The sequence below is a fragment of the Lissotriton helveticus genome, chromosome 1_1 (assembly GCF_964261635.1).
Source record: "Lissotriton helveticus chromosome 1_1, aLisHel1.1, whole genome shotgun sequence".
Lineage (NCBI taxonomy): Eukaryota > Metazoa > Chordata > Amphibia > Caudata > Salamandridae > Lissotriton > Lissotriton helveticus.
In genome coordinates, this window is record NC_136057.1 from 2,088,671,109 (window position 1) to 2,088,688,494 (window position 17,386).

At 46.4% G+C, this 17,386-nt stretch overlaps 1 pseudogene; it reads right to left on the reverse strand.

Moving 5' to 3' along the window:
- The window catches only part of LOC144766563 (vitellogenin-A2-like), a 126,151-nt pseudogene that overhangs the window by 2,705 nt on the left and 106,060 nt on the right, over positions 1-17,386 (reverse strand).

The following is a 17,386-nucleotide window of genomic DNA, read 5'->3' on the forward strand; positions in this document are numbered from 1 at the left end:
ATCTGAGAGCACTCTATTGGCTGCCTGTAGTGGAGCGGGTGAAATTCAAATCCCTTGTTATAGCCTATTGTGCGCTTTATGCCTTAGGTCCAAGCTATCTCCAAAACCGCTTTTCAATTTACAATCCTTCAAGACCAATCCGTTCTTTGCACCTACTTCTGGCTACGGTTCCCCGGTTCTGGTTACAAAGGATGGGTGGCAGCTCTCTAAGCATGAAGTTCTGGCTTTGAATGCACTCCTGCTTTCTCTTCCTAGTATTCAGAAAACTTGCCCTGTTCAAGAAAAAATTAAAAATATTCCTCTTCAACTAAGCTGACCATGTACCTCCTCTCAAGGCTCGCGCCGGGACACTCTTGTAGTATCCGAGTGCAGTACAAGTGGAAATAAAATAACATAACATAACTGACTTAGCAAGAAGGCGGCTGTGAGCTCGGCTGAGTAGGCTGGTGCCGGTATTCCTCTGGTGAACTACACCCCCTTGGTCTTGTGCTCCGTCCCCCTGCTCCTTTGCCTTTGTAATGCTTCGGCTTTCAAAATCTGTTTTGATTATCTCGCCACTCCTCCATTCAAAGTTTGGTCACAAAATTGCCCAGATTATCTTTGACGGCATATGGCACTGATTCACAGAATTAACCAGGTGCAAGCGGGACTTACCGCTAAGCTTTTCTGGGTTTGGGCACACACTACTCCTGGCTCCTGTTCCCATTCTCACTCACCTGGCTGGATTGATTGGGTCGAACCTGCCCTTCACTTTGGAACCCCCACTGGAGCTGCTACTAGAATGGTCCCGAAGACGGCTCCCAAGACAGCCCCGGTAGTGTCGAAAACCCGCGGTGCTGCACGCATCGTTGGCTCTGGTGACCTTGAGGGTAAGGAGCGCTCGGCTGTTGGTGGGGTAGTCGAGGAGGCGGCGGTCTCCGCCTGCACGTCAAGGTCAGCTCCTGCTCTAGTGACGGCAAAAGGCAAGCTGACGCTTCCGGAGTTGTTTCGTAGACGGACCAGGGAAAGCTCCCCCGGAGGTCAGTGACAGTAGAGTGGGAGAGTAGCAGGTTGACTCTGTAAAAGCACTAAAATATTGAGCGGCTGAGGAGGGGGTCGAGGGGGAGGAAGTACCAGCATCCTCACTATTACCATCAACCTCTGGTTCATTCTCCAGTCACGATAATGGCAGCACCCAGCAAATTATTTTACTTGATCCATCAATGACTGCTGTAACTATTTCTTCAATAGATCCTAGTCTGAATATAGGGACTATAGGGATGGATGGCAATGCATCGGTGGGGGGCCCGGGATACCACTGCCATTAATAATGAGCGACGGGAGCCCTGCTGATTTTGTTGCCTCTGGCCAGTGCATTCTGAAAACTGTAGTTCAGTCAAACATTCAAGCTTCACCTCACGGCGAACCAAATGATAACTCATCATTGTCTGACTTGCTCGACCTTTCTGCGGAAGTTATTGCTGATTCAAAAGAGTCTGAGGGCACAGAAGTCACTGACACATTTTTTTCGATATCAGATAACTCTGTCTCCTCAGTGGATGCGGGGGGAGAGCTAGAATTGTCAGACTATGACAGTGAGTCTGGTGACTGGCGTTTAAGTCAGGCGTCTAAAGACGACACGCCATCTGGGGATGTCAGTACAGTCCATATACTTCGAGTAGAACGCGGAAGAAGAGGATTCAACCCTATCGGCTTCGGGAGTATCTCCGGAGACGTGGAGACGAGTAAAGAGGTCCCGTCGGAACTCGTAAAGACAGGACGAGACCCCCGTGACTAAGCAAGCACACACGAGAAACATCAAGAATTTCCCCCCCCTGAGGAACCCAGGCGTCACCATAAGAAAAAGCAAGGTACACAAGTCCTGGCGTGAAAAATACATTCTCCCTGACGAAGACCTTCACAAAAAAACGTGCCAATAAGAAGGTCAAAACTCGTTGGCTCTTTGGAGAGAGGTTCTCAGCCGAGCCGAATTGGAATTAGGTTCTTTAATTGGACCGAAACAATTCTTAAAAGAATGGTGTTTACTTCGTGCTCTGATTCAAATTTCCCTAGACCTCTCACCTGGCAAATAAAAAGTTAGAAAACTTTGAGGACAGTCTAATACAATATACTGCCTTGATATATGTGAAAATCAATAGGACTTCCCCCCCTTCCGAACATGAAGTTTTCGGTGTTTATGTACCTTTGATTTAATGTATATATTTGTTTCACTGTTGTAATGTACATAATACTTGAGTATTGAATACTGCACTGTATATAATTCACGAGCACACTGTATTTTGTCTGAAGAACAGTTTGATTTTTCTTGGTCATTTTCGGGGTCCTGCTGATGGGCCGTGTCCTTTTGCAGCTGTTAAAAAAGTAAAAAGGAGTAAAATTGTGATACATACAACCCAACGTAAATTAAAAAATCGTTTGGGAAAATAATTATTTTTTGTATCCATGGTGTCAGAGGTAATTTGTTTATTGTATTCAGTACAGTCCGTAAGGTCATTAAACCTAAAGCTCCCCTCCAGCCAACACTGAGTAGTGACCCAGGTTCTATATCATCAATCCCGGGCCAGCTTACTCCAAGGAACCTAGTCAATTCGGTCACTTCCACAGCCCCCCTATTGGATCCTCCGGAGGAAGTGACAATATCTATAATTTATCAAACAATCATAGCACATCGGGAGGAGGCGCGACAGGAGAATGTGCGTATGCATGGGACCTGCCGCAGAATGCAAAACTCAATTTGTAGGGTTGCGAAAACCTGCTTGGATATTGCTGCTAGGATCGGAGAGGCCGAGGAGCAAATTTCTGTCCTGGAAGATGTAGAGGCGGCCCAGAAAGGACTGGCGAGCGTAATTAAAGACCAGCGGGAGGACATGCTTTGGAAGCTGACTGATCTGGAAAATAGGGCCTGAAGAAATAACTTGAGGATTTTAGGGATTGAGGAAGGCAAGGAAGGTTTAGATGTCAGACAGTTTGTAGTGGAACTATTTATTGAAGCCTTAGTGGGACTGGCACCTGGAAGTACAGCGGGCGCATCGGTTACCGTTTAAGAAAAGGCAGTTTTCTGGAACTTCCGGTGCTACTGAACCTAAGCCATGAGCAATTTTGATCTGCTTAAATAACTTTCTGGTCCGAGAGAAAATGTATGATCTTGCTAGACCAGATAGGTGGAGGGTGGGGAAGGGCTGCAAATTTTTTGTCCGGCCTGATTTTTGTGCGGCAACGGCTGAGTGAAGGTGGCAGCTTCGTCAGCTAATTTCTTTGTTTCAGGCCAAGGGTGCGCAGGCTTTCCTACTCTTCCCTTCTAAGCTGAAAGTAATCTTTAAGGCTCAAACTAAGTATTTTCTCTCTGAGAAAGCAGAGTTGTGGGTGATTGTTACCTGTCTCTGCACGGCCGGGCTTCGCTCCGCCGCAACGCCGCAGCCCCAGCAGCAAAGGGCCGGGCCTTGCTCCGCCTACTTCCCGGCCGGGCTTTCCTCCGCCGGGCTACTCCCACCACCACCAGTGACGTACCAACAGCGCCAGGAGGCGCATAAAGGCAGCGCCAGGGCCGAGTCCCGTGGGGGTGATTGTTACCTGTCTCTGCATGGCCGGGCTTCGCTCCGCCGCAACGCCGCAGCCCCAGCAGCAAAGGGCCGGGCCTTGCTCCGCCTGCTTCCCGGCCGGGCTTGGCTCCGCCGGGCTCCTCCCACCACCACCAGTGACGTACCAACAGCGCCAGGAGGCGCATAAAGGCAGCGCCAGGGCCGAGTCCCGTGGGGGTGATTGTTACCTGTCTCTGCACGGCCGGTCTTCGCTCCGCCGCAACGCCACAGCCCCAGCAGCAAAGGGCCGGGCCTTGCTCCGCCTGCTTCCCGGCCGGGCTTGGCTCCGCCGGGCTACTCCCACCACCACCAGTGATGTACCAACAGCGCCAGGAGGCGCATAAAGGCAGCGCCAGGGCCGAGTCCCGTGGGGGTGATTGTTACCTGTCTCTGCACGGCCGGGCTTCGCTCCACCGCAACACCGCAGCCTCAGCAGCAAAGGGCCGGGCCTTGCTCCGCCTGCTTCCCGGCCGGGCTTGGCTCCGCCGGGCTCCTCCCACCACCACCAGTGTCGTACCAACAGCGCCAGGAGGCGCATAAAGGCAGCGCCAGGGCCGAGTCCCGTGGGGGTGATTGTTACCTGTCTCTGCACGGCCGGGCTTCGCTCCGCCGCAACGCCGCAGCCCCAGCAGCAAAGGGCCGGGCCTTGCTCCGCCTGCTTCCCGGCCGGGCTTGGCTCCGCCGGGCTACTTCCACCACCACCAGTGATATACCAACAGCACCAGGAGGCGCATAAAGGCAGCGCCAGGGCCGAGTCCCGTAGGGGTGATTGTTACCTGTCTCTGCACGGCCGGGCTTCGCTCAGCCGCAACACCGCAGCCCCAGCAGCTAAGGGCCGGGCCTTGCTCCGCCTGCTTCCCGGCCGGGCTTGGCTCCGCCGGGCTCCTCCCACCACCACCAGTGACGTACCAACAGCGCCAGGAGGCGCATAAAGGCAGCGCCAGGGCCGAGTCCCGTGGGGGTGATTGTTACCTGTCTCTGCACGGCCGGGCTTCGCTCCGCCGCAACGCCGCAGCCCCAGCAGCAAAGGGCCGGGCCTTGCTCCGCCTGCTTCCCGGCCGGGCTTGGCTCCGCCGGGCTCCTCCCACCACCACCAGTGACGTACCAACAGCGCCAGGAGGCGCATAAAGGCAGCGCCAGTCCCTCCTCCCGCGGGCGGGCCCTCTGTGGCCCTCAGAGGACAATAGAGGCCGGGTGGGCCACCTCCCTAAGAAGTGTTATATCAGGTGAGCTGGTGATCTTCACCATGGGGAAACGTAACATTAATCCTATAATGCCTAGCCCTGTAGACCACTCTGCCTCGCAGCCCTCTTTTGATAGCTTATTGGAGAATGCCCTCAACTTGGTTACCAACGAAATAGCTAATACAGAAAGGAGAATGTCGCTGGGCTGCAGTACCAGCTACCCGCTGTCATTACAAGTAAGCCCTACTAACATACCACCGCTTTCGCCTGTAATTACTATTCGGAAACCTGCTACTAAGGGCATTCCGCTGGAAGTGATATCTGGGGGAAATAGTCCTGTTGTAATCACTGACTCCCAGCCTGACTCTATTGCTCAGTCTGTCATCGTCACTCCCTCCCCAAGTAACAAGACTGTTGATGGGAAAAGGAAAAGGGGTCCCTCAAAATCCGCAGCTAATAAGAGGAAGCCACCTGTTCGTAACAAGAATCAACCAACTCCCCAGAGCATGTGGACTAGAGGGAAGCAACAACAATTGGGGGGCGATCCAGCTAATAAAGAAAGTCTGCAATCTGCTGAGGAGGCCGTTCCCTTAACCATTTCCAACGGCGAGCCCAACACAGTGGGCACACAGACTGAGTTTTTAACTGAAAGCATTATTCAACTTAAGCCCAATGGGAATTTTATTGAGACTATTGTCGATACTATTTTTAAACAATTGGAAAGTCAACTGATCAAACAATTTAATACTGTTTTTAAAAGACTTGATAAATTAGAAAATCTTGTAAAAAAGGAGGATGTTAAAAGGAAAGGGGTGATTAGCCTTGATCAAATGAGGGGCGATCGTCTACTGAAAGATTTAGAGTCTGCCAGTAAGGCTATCTTGTGTGGTGGACCTTCCACTAGCAGTAGTTCAACATTTAAGGATGGGCCAAAAACCACTGGTTGTACCCCCACACTCAATATTACATCTAATTGTGACACCGTAGTGCAAATTCAACCCGCTCCAAATGCTAAGCCCACTCCTCCTACTGCTGCTGGCCCTTCCCATATTACTACTACTATTGCCAGCAATACACGAAAAGAGGGTCCTACCTCTAAAAACACCACTGCGAAAATGGTGGCCTCTAGTAGTAGTAATGGTGGCAGGGGACAATTGGCTGTCAACTGACCCATAAGACACCAGGAACCTGCCCTCCATCTTCCTCCTGACGCCTGCCCATATGTTTTAGTACTGGCAGGCATCCCATCACTTAGGGATGGACAAAGTGAATCATGGGTCCAGTTGCACAATAAGTTCATTGACTGGCTGACAAAACACAAGGGGGTAGGCCATGATATCTCAAAAGAAATTTTGTCTGCACGCAGAGTTAGTTGGGTGGGTCCGCTATGTAAGAACTTTGACGGGGATTGTATTGTAATTAATTTTAGATATCCTGGCACTGCAAAATTTATTCTTAACAATAACAATATTTACCCGGGGCCATCTACTGTTGTTACTTCATTACCCTTGAGCTACTTTTATAGGCCCATACCAAGAACATTCCGTCAAACCCCACCGCCTTTTCTACTCCATAATAGATTTTCTGTATTAGCTGATACAGGCAGCCTGGACTGACCATCAGCCATCGCAACTGACATCGCAACCATTGATCATACAGAGATGCATGCCACTGCAAGGGATTTGTCAATATGTTCCATTGCTACAGCGCCCAATTCTCCTAGTAGGCCCTGCGCGATATTTGATACTACAACTAATGCTCAGGGCCACATTTCTCCCCTGTTGTTGGATGAGTTTACTATCTTGAGTTGGAATATTGCTGGCCTCAACGCAAAAATGAAAATTAAGTGCCTGGAATGATTGGGTATCCAACTTTGATGTTTTAATGATGCAGGAAACCTGGTGTACAAGCTCTTTGCTCCTTGAAGGATATAGTTGCCATAACCTTATCGTACCTTCTCCGCCTATGGGTCGCCCTAGTGGGGGCCTATCCATCTGGGTTAAAATTAGTGCCGCTGCTAAAACTGAATTACTGCAGATAAATAACAGTAACTTCATGGCGCTGATATACATTGGTAGATTAAAGGTATGTGTTAGAATAAGACACAGCCACACGAAGATGAAGAGAGCTGGTTTATTCACGTCCGGTCTCATGCACTCCACTCACCTCAGTGAACGTTCTATCACAGACGCCCTGCCAACATTCCATGGAACAGATATGCGGGGTGGGAGGAGAAGGGGGTTTGGAACATACCATTATCAGATGGCAAACTAGATAAGATTACAACACATCTCCCTCTGTACGGGATAAACAATTTATATGATAGGTCCTCCAGGGAGGAAACATTTTAAGCAACTTAAGTTACATAGTCTTTTTGCCAACTAGGTGGCTGACGCATCCTGGTCACTCTGGTTTTCCTGACTGTCCGATGAATTACCATCCTGGTTTTCCTCGCCAATGGCCATTGGTACACACACATCGGGGCAGGCACTTACATTGTCTATGCTCCATGTGCTTCCGTCTTCCAGCACCAGCGAGTTATTGTTCACTCTCTGTATCCTTACAGGTTTTGAGAAAGAGGACACTTTTGCTCGTCCTACAGCAGGTCTTTTGACCACTACCCATTGTCCAACAGAGAACTTCCTGGAAGTGGTTCCCCATTTCTGGTCGTATTTGATTTTGTACTCCCTTTGATGTAGTTCCACTTTGTCTTTCACAGACATCCTGTCCACCCACACCGGACAGCCCCCATTCAACCAGTTAGGGTTGAGCTTAGACCCTGGGTTTCTTCCTTTTAGGGATACAAACGGGGATACTCCTGTCACAGCATTGGGGGAGGAATGATACGACCATAGTGTTTTTCTAACTGCCTCCTCTACTGGTTCACGCATTGTAACTGCCATTTGAATAGAGTTCTTCACAATCCTGTTCGCCCTTTCCACCATACCATTAGCTTTAGGACAGTAAAAAGGTGTTCTTATGTGTGAGATGGCTAATTCTGACAAGAACTTTTTCATAACATCTGACGTAAATTGGACCCCATTGTCTGTCACCAAGGTGCTGGGAATACCTTCTGTAGCAAACACTTCCTTCAGGAATTCTACCATATCCTGTGTAGTTATTGAGGGGACGAACTTAGTACTGATCCAATGAGAATGGTAATCTATAATTACAAACATAAACCTCTGGTTGGCATTGAGTAAATTCATGGGCCCTATTATGTCAATCCCCAACTTGTCCCATGGTTTACTTGGAACTTCTACTGGAATGAGGGGGGCCTTATGTACCACTTTAGATTTGTCACTTCTACCACACACTTCACAGTCTTTTACCATGCTCTCCACCAACCCATCCATACCTGGGAACCAATAGTGTTGTCTCACTTTACTCTTCGTCATGCTCCTTCCCGGGTGACCCTCATGTGCTAACACAATGATCCTGTTTCTCATGCCACCCGGGGGAATGACCTTGTTCCCTCTCCAAATCTGACCATTCATGCTGGATATTTCATTCCTTACTGTCCAATAAGGTTTGAGGTTTACAGCTAACTCAGTGTTGTGCTCAGGCCACCCTTCCTCAACCAACTTCCTCAGTTCCTTTAACTCCGGGTCACTTTGGGATTCGCTCTCCCATTCCTCTTTACTGATAGCCGGATGTTCCACTGCAAGAATGGCTTCATCTGGTGGCTCACCCACATTGTCTTCTCCTTGTATAGGCAACCTAGACATGCAGTCTGCAATGGTATTTTTCTCTCCAGCCACATAACACATTGAAAAATGGTACCCTTGTAATGCCAGTATCCATTTGGCAATACGTGGAGTGGCCCTCTCTATGTTCTTGGTGGAAAATAATGGGATTAACGGTTTATGGTCAGACCTTAGTGTGAAGGGGATACCCCACAGAAAGAATTTAAAATGGTTTATAGCCCAATAGCACGCTAGGGCCTCCCGTTCGATGGTAGAGTAATTAGACTCTGGGTCCTTCAGTGTCCTGGAAGCGAAAGCGATTACTCTCTCGTATCCGCCAATCCTTTGAGTGAGGGATGCCCCTAGGCCCTTACTACTAGCATCTGTAGTCAGTGTGGTTTTTTCATTAGGATCAAACATCCCCAATGTGGGTGCCCTTGCGATGGCTGACTTAATATACTTGAATTCCTTTTTGCACTCCTCATTCCAACCAAAGGTACTACCCTTTTTCAAAAGCTCCCTCATGTTGCTTGTGTGGCTAGAAAAATTTTCAATGAACTTACTCATGTACTCAACTAATCCCAAGAAGGATCTGAGCTCCTCTTTGGTTGACGGAGCAGGTGCCAACGATACTGCAACTACCAGGCTGGTTTTAGGTTTTATTCCCTCGCCTGATATGGTATGCCCAAGGTAAGTCACAGATTTGACCCCTATCTTGCACTTGTCCTTTTGTGTGGTAAAACCAGCCTTACTCAACTTGCACAAGACTTCTCTTAGAATTGAGTTGTGTTCACTCTCTGAGTCTCCATAAATCAGTATATCGTCCTGAAAGCACAGGACCTTACTGAGGTCTTCCAGGATATGTTGCATAATGCGTTGGAAGACCGCCGCCGCGGACGCCAACCCGAAAGGCATACGATTATACTGGTGTGCTCTGAATGGCGTAATGAAGGAAGTAAGGCTTTTGGACTCCGGATGAAGGGCAACCTGGTGGTATGCCGCCGAGAGGTCCAACACACTGAAAAATGTCTCCCCTTTTATCACACTAAGCATCTCGTTTATTCTGGGGAGGGGATGCCTCTCTACCCAGATGTTGGCATTAAGATCCCTGAGATCCACACATAACCGAATCCCTTTTCCACCACCTTTTGAAGCTACCACAATGGGGGCGAGCCACTCGGAACTCTCAATTTTTTCAATTACCCCCATGGACTCCAATTTTTCCAGTTCTTTCTGCAGGGAGTCTCTCACCACCAATGGCACTGATCTAGCTCTATGTACCGTGGGCTTGCAATGTTTTTTCAGTTTTATTTTAGGAAGGAATCCTTTTAATAACCCCAACTCACTAGAAAATACCTCAGGGAATTCCTCACACACCTCATTACCAATACTGGGTTGATCTATCAGGTATACTGGTTCTGAGGCATTGGGGTATAATTTTATACCTAGGTCCTTTTGATGTTTCCACCCCAGTAGACATGAACCTTTCTTTGTTAGATACACTTTTCCCACAGTGGTTCTCTCTTTGAATCGGATGTGCATAATGACCATTCCCACCAATGGTATAGTGTCATGATTGTAACCTCCTGGGTTGATGTCTGGGGGCAACACTTCATAATCCCTGTCAACAGACCTGGTTTTAAATGTAGTTTCATTTATAAGTGTGTATGGTGAACATGAATCCGCATATACATTATAAGCCACATTATCAAGCATGATCTCACATTCTGGGTAGCTACATTCTGCATTCTCAAGCAATTCATTAACCATGAATACAATGTCCCCCCTGGGCTCCTCATCATCCCAAATCATATGGGTCACTTCTTTTTTCATATCATGACACACCTTGGTGAAATGTCCCCTTTTGTTGCACTTCCTGCACATGGCACCCCTTGCTGGACATTTTACACTATTAGCAAGATGATTTGGATTACCACAACGGAAACATTTCATCTTTTGGGACTCGTCCTTCAGGATTGAACTTCCTTTTTGTACATATTTGCCCTTGTCTTGCCTATTGGACACTTTTAGTACTTCCTCTTCACAGACCTGTTTCACCTCAACTGCCTCTTTCATTTCATTCATGCAGAATGCCGTGTGTTCGATGCTTTTTGCTATATCTACTGCTTGCTTCAAATCGGGGGCATCAGCAAGCAATTTTTCTATCTGAAGTGCACCTGACCAACTGGTCTCTGATCAGTGAATCCGTGAGGTTACCAAAATCACAGGTGGAAGACAACCCTCTAAGGACTGCTATGTAATTCACCACCCTTTCTTGTTTCCCTTGAGACCTTGAAAAGAATTTGTGTCGCTCCAACACAACATTAATTTTCTTACCAAACTGTACTTCTAATTTCTTCAAGGCAATAAGGTACACATCTGGTGGAGCATCACCTTCTCCCCCTCCACCACTGCTTTCAATCTCAATTTCAGGTAAATTATCATACATTTCTCTAGCATGCTTACCCAAATTGTGTAACAATATGTGCAATTTCCTTACTGATGAAAATCTGTTGCCTCCAATAGCTATCAAATAAGATTCAAAAATCCTCTCCCAATTCTTCCATGGAGTGAGTGGTTCCCCATCTTCATTGAGAAAGGGAGGGGGTTGTGACATCGACATTGCTGTAGCCATACTACTAACTCTTTAATGCTCTTACTCACCCCCGTACAATACTAAACCAGGATGGCACAAAAGTGAGAAAATTGAACACCACCAGTCCTAACACCTCAACATATAAAACTCTTCCAAGGTTGACATTTAAGCATTGATGCTTGAAGAATAATACCAACAATGTCAAAAGGAACACAATACGAGTCTTATGTAGCTGTGCCTATCAGCATGTGATGAGAACAGAAGGCACCACGAAGAAATAAAGAGTTCCTTTTTTTTTTTTTTATAGCTGTGCTTATCAGCATGATGCGCAACGAACAAACTCTGACAAGTTTCTTGGATGTAAGCTGTGCCTGTCAGCGTGATCAAAACAACAGGCTCCTGAACCGCATGATAATTCAATACCGTGTGATACTCCAATTCTATATCTGTGCTTATCAGCGTGATGCGCAACGAACAAACTCTGACAAGCTTCTTGGATGTAAGCTGTGCCTGTCAGCGTGATCAAAACAACAGGCTCCTGAACCGCATGGTAATTCAATACCGTGTGATACTCCAAATGGGCTTTCATTCATATGTAATGATGCTGGGCTCTCGTTCCCCTTGGCTTCCCTCGAAGGATCTGCCTAACCACCAGGTGCTATGGTGTTCCTCACGCACATAACCTTTGTGCCAGCACCCTCTAGAACCGTAGAAACCTCAGCACCTTACACAGCTGATGGCAAAACTGACTACCGCCGATGCACAAATGTCAAAAGCGCTCGCCCTGCAGTAACAGCTGTTGACATAGGGTGGCGTCAGGGTTGCAAGTTCAGCTGACAGATCTCCTGGAGGAAGCTTCACGTCACTGTCACACACGGGAGTATTGTGAAAGGAAACAGCCGTTTAAACTTTATACCGGCACCGTGATCTGGCCGAAAACCATGAAACACGGCTAAGACCTTTACACTGACAATTCCCTTTGACAGTTCACGGAGCGGCCGATGCGCAAATGTCAAAAGCGCAGGCCTCAAGTCAACAAACGCCTTCAGAACAGATGAGCAAGTAAACCTCTTCAGGAACCGAGTGCAGAGCACAGCGGAGAAAGATTTAAACGCGCTTAGGCTCTGATAATCAACTCGCTAGCGAAACAACAGTTTCCGATTCCCACTGAAGACTCACGGTTACTTTTCACTCGGCGTCGTGGTTCACGGCAGTGCTGGATAAACGGGGGAAGACCAGGACCTGCCCCCCGCGCAGCCCCGTCGCCAATTTGTTAGAATAAGACACAGCCACACGAAGATGAAGAGAGCTGGTTTATTCACGTCCGGTCTCATGCACTCCGCTCACCTCAGTGAACGTTCTATCACAGACGCCCTGCCAATATTCCATGGAACAGATATGCGGGGTGGGAGGAGAAGGGGGTTTGGAACATACCATTATCAGATGGCAAACTAGATAAGATTACAACAGTATGTTTTGTTAATTTCTACAACAATGATTTCCTAACCCATCCTAATCCCAATTTCAAAAAATTGTTTGAATTTATTGACGAAGTTGTGGAGGGACAAAAATATGGCAGGTTTGATGGCATTTGTATAGGAGGTGATTTTAACACACATATCCACCCTAGAACCCCACCCTGCAAAAGAGGTGAGGAATTGGTAAACCTGTTAGCTACTCGTGATCTAGCTAATGTACTTGAGACAGATAACGTACCAGTTCCCACTTACATTGGTCGTGGGAGCTCAACCACCATTGATTATGTATTCACCTATTCTCTTCTTGGGGATCTTTTATTAAATCAAAGGTTGTTAGAACTACATACAGTGACCATTATCCAATTTTAGTCTGCTTCAAATCCATCAAAAAACATGGGAAGATAAGAGAAATCGGGGCAAAAAACCTAACGGCATCAACAGACAGGTTAAGGGTGATTTGGAAGGGGATAGATAATCAGGGCGTTTTAGCCCGTGTTATCAAAAAACACCCCACATTAGCCCCTGGTTGCCTTTCTACTGATAGCCCTGGGTCTGAAGTTGTTAATTCATTCTGTGAACTTTGTAAGGCCATAAAAAAGGAAATTTCCAAACCTGTCCCAACCAACAATAACATTAATCCGAGGTGGTTTGACACCTCTTGCTCCAAAGCCAACCGGGAACTTAGGGCCGCCCTCTCAGCTGAACCTCGTGATCCAGTCCTGGTAAGGACTCTGAGATCTACTTATAAATACACCGTAAAAATTAGATGTGAAGAGTTACTAAAAGACCACTGGGATTCTCTTGTTCGCACAGCAGCTTTAAAGGATGTAGCCGGGTTCTGGAGGGCGGTAAGAGATTTGAGATCACTGGGCTCTAACATCACGCCTATAAACTGTAATATAACAGGGGATGCGTGGGTCGATCATTTTTCAAAGATCTATGATGCGTCTGGTGACCCCCCAGAAACTGTTTTTGCAGTTAGGCCCTTGCACATTACACTATCAGAGGTGGAGGATGCTATCATTGAAAGTGCTGGGAATAAGGCCCCCGGGCCCGATGGCTTATCCATCGACCAAATTAAATCTGAACCTGACTTTTGGGCACCCCTGCTATGCAATGTTTTTAATAACTTATCTTACACTTCTCTCCCGGACACATGGTCAAATAGCACCATTGTGCCAATTTTCAAAAAAGGAGAGAGACTTGATCCTGGGTGTTATCGCCCGATATCATTAATTGATAACACATTAAAGGTTCTAGGCAGGGTCCTTTTTAATAGAATCAGAACCTGGGCCGAAGAAAATACCATCTTACACCCGTGCCAGTTAGGTTTCAGAAGTAAATTGGGCACGGTGGAGCAATGTCTAAACCTAAACCTCCTTATGGCCAAATATACAATCACCAAAAAATCCCCTATATATTTTGGGTTTATGGACTTAAGTTCGGCCTTTGATTTTGTAAATCATTCCCGCCTATGGTTAGTATTGTTCAATTATGGTTTGGATGAATCTTTGGTTTATTTTTTGGCCCATCTTCATAGCAATTTGAAAGCCCGCATTCGAATTAATAATGATGGCGAAGTTTCCAATGACATTTTAATTGAAAGGGGGTTAGACAGGGTTGTGTCCTAGCCCCCCTGCTTTTTATTTTGTACATAAATGAATTAACTAGTTCTCTGAGCAACCTTACTAAAGATGTTCCACAAGTAAATGGCAAACCCATTCCCGCACTTTTTTACGCGGATGATGCGGTCCTTATGGCCCGCACCCCCAAAGCACTGCGTATTTTAATTTCTGGCTTTGTCACTTATAAGGCAGACTTGGGCCTATGTACCAATTTTTAAAAATCTTTTATAATGACATGTGGCCCAAAAAGCTATAAAATAACACAGATCTTGTCAGGAGACAATATTTTAAAAAGCACTTGCACTTTCCCCTACCTTGGCTTGCTATTTTCTAATACTAGATCCTGGCAGCCTCATGTTGCCCACGGAAGGAATAAAATGAGTAAAGCCATAAACTCTCTAATCTCCCTCCGCCAACCCATCCAGGCAGACGTGATTTTATCACTGTTGCAAATATATAAAACACAGTGTCTACCCGTAGGTACCTACGGCGCCGAGGCGTGGGGTTATTCGAATTGTAACCAATTACAGTTCGAAGAAAACAGATTTTGTCGGAAGATTCTGGGGGGGTCATAACAGCTCAAACATATGTGTGCCACAGGGAATTAAACCTTCACTACATAGAGGATTTCATAAGATCCAGACCTGCCCTTTTCTGGTTAAAAATATGGAGAAATCCTGCCGCCTCTCTCTCCCGTGACATTGTCACAGATTGCCTAAAATGTGAGAGGGCTGACCAAATACCATGGTTTAGGGCCGTGGAAAAAAGTCTTATAAGTGTGGGGCAGGGGCATCTTTTTTCCTCCCCCCAATTAATTGACTGTTCTCATAAGAATCTAATAAAAAGGGCCTTGTACCACTCTTATCGTAAAGAGAGGGAAAGGGGTGACTCTGTAAAACCATCTACAATAAGATATACCTCACTCATGGAGCCATGTGAAAAGTCGCACGCCCTGCCCCAGAGTTATCTCCGCCTAAAGTTAGGCAGGTGGAACAGGAGCCTGCTATTTCGGTTTAGAGATGGAAGCATTATAAACCTACTCTGCTTCCCATTAGGCTATAACAAACATTTGGAAAATTGAAGCTGTCCCTGTAATCTTGGTGGAAAACAAAGCTTGCTCCATTTTACCTTTTTCTGTGGTTTTTATGCAATGCACACTAAGCACTTTTTAATACCATACTGCAGGAAAAATGCTTTGATGGATTTTAAATCATTTTTTGAAGACCTAATAAGCTAAAAACGGACGAAGCAACTTTTAGAGTGATTTGCTTCCTTATAGCTGTTGTCCGATCCCGCGCTTCCCTGTCTATTGAGTAAGGAAACTCGCACCATGCACTTTTTGCATATTTGCACATTGTATATCTGTACTGCGCGGCTGCCCCCCATTAGACATGAACTAGTTATTGGTTGCTATGAATTTGTAATTCTAAGGTCGCTATTTGTATATCTTTGCTGTGCTATTAACTCTTCTACTGATTAACTTGCATTGCGTTATTTGCACATGGCATATTTTGCACTAGCGGTTGCTCTTTTGCACATGATAAAGCCATGCTATTATTATAAATTTTAAACTGTATAGGAGTTAAATGTTTAAATGTTATTTTGTACGATTACGCTTTGTTGTTGTGTTTGACATGTACTTTTATGGATGTTCTACAATCCGAATAAAGATCTTTTGACTTGACTTGACTTAGCAGAGTTGGAGCTAAGCACTAATATTCCGCTAGGTCATGAGATCTCCCAGAGTCAGAAGGCGGTTGCCATATTAAAATCTAAATTGCTGGAGTCTTTTGGCCGGGATCTGGCGGCCAAATATGTTCAATTTTGAACGTCGATGTATGTATTTGGTGAAAATTCTGGTAGGGTCCTAGCCAAGAGACTTCAGCAAAAGAGTGTGGCAAATCGTATTGCTCGAGTTATGGACCAGCAGGGTTGTATTCAGGATACCCCAATGGGGTGTAATGAATGTCTTTGAACTTTTACTCTATACTGAGGAGCCCAGCGTTATTCAAAATCTGAATGCTGTGGATGATTTCCTTCAGACTATAGACTCCCCGAGGATTACAACAGAACAGAATGAGGTACTTTCTGCTTCTATTACTTGGGAAGAGGCGGATGTGGCAATTAAATCTCTGGCTAATGGTAAGGCTGCTGGCCCCGATCTTATTCACTTAGAATTCTTCTCTTCGCTGGTAAGCCAGGATCTACTGGCAGTATTCAGGGCCGCACAGGCTGGTGTTATCCCTGATTCTTGGCGACAGACTGCGGTGGTATTATTTCAAAAGAAAGGCAAAAATGAACTGAATCCCTCTTCATATCGGCCAATATCACTCATTAATACAGACAGTAACATTTACTCTAGGATTCTTTCTATTAGACTTGCGCGTTTTACAGTTCCCTTGGATTCATTGCGTCAGCATGGGTTTATCCCTGGCAGGGATACAACCAACCATGTTCGGCGCGTCATTGCACTCTTGGACTTGGCGCAGGCCACGGGTTCCCCCTTGAAGTAATCCTTTTCAGGCACCGAAAAGGCGTTAGACAGGGTCTCCGAGGGGTTCCTGTGGTCTGTGCTGCGCTGGAAATGGTTTTGTGCGGAGTTTGTTCAGGCTCTTGAGGCATTGTATATCTCCCCAGTTGCGACAATTCGCATCTCAGGGCAAGAGTCAGGGTGCTTTAACATCAGCAGGGGAACCAGACAAGGTTGCCCCTGCTCGCCCCTGCTATTTACCTTGTTTATTGAACCTTTTCTCAATATGATTGAAGCTAGCCAGGATATCTCGCCAGTCAGGGTTCCGGGGGTAGAATATAAGACATTGGCTTATGCCGATGACATTGTTGTCTTAACTGACAATGTTAGTTCTACCTTTTGGCCCTAGAGACCTTGGCTGCTCGATTTGGGGCCATGTCCGGATACAAGCTGAATATCACAAAAACTCAAGTTCTTTAGTCAGAAGGTATGTCTCCTTCTGAGGTATCTATTGTAACAGAAGCTACTTATCTCGGGGTTCAAATCCCTCCTGTGATCGATCGGATTCCGGATTTGAATTATCTTTCTGCTATTGACTCTCTCCATATCAAGCTGGAGAGACTAGACCATCTCCACCTGTCACTTTTTGGACGTTGTAATGTTTTGAAAATGTTAATTCTTCCAAAGTTCTTATATTTCTTTAGGTCAATTCCTCTTTTGATTCCGCAGGTAATATTGGTTAGGGGGAGAGAATCTGTCAGCGTTTTTT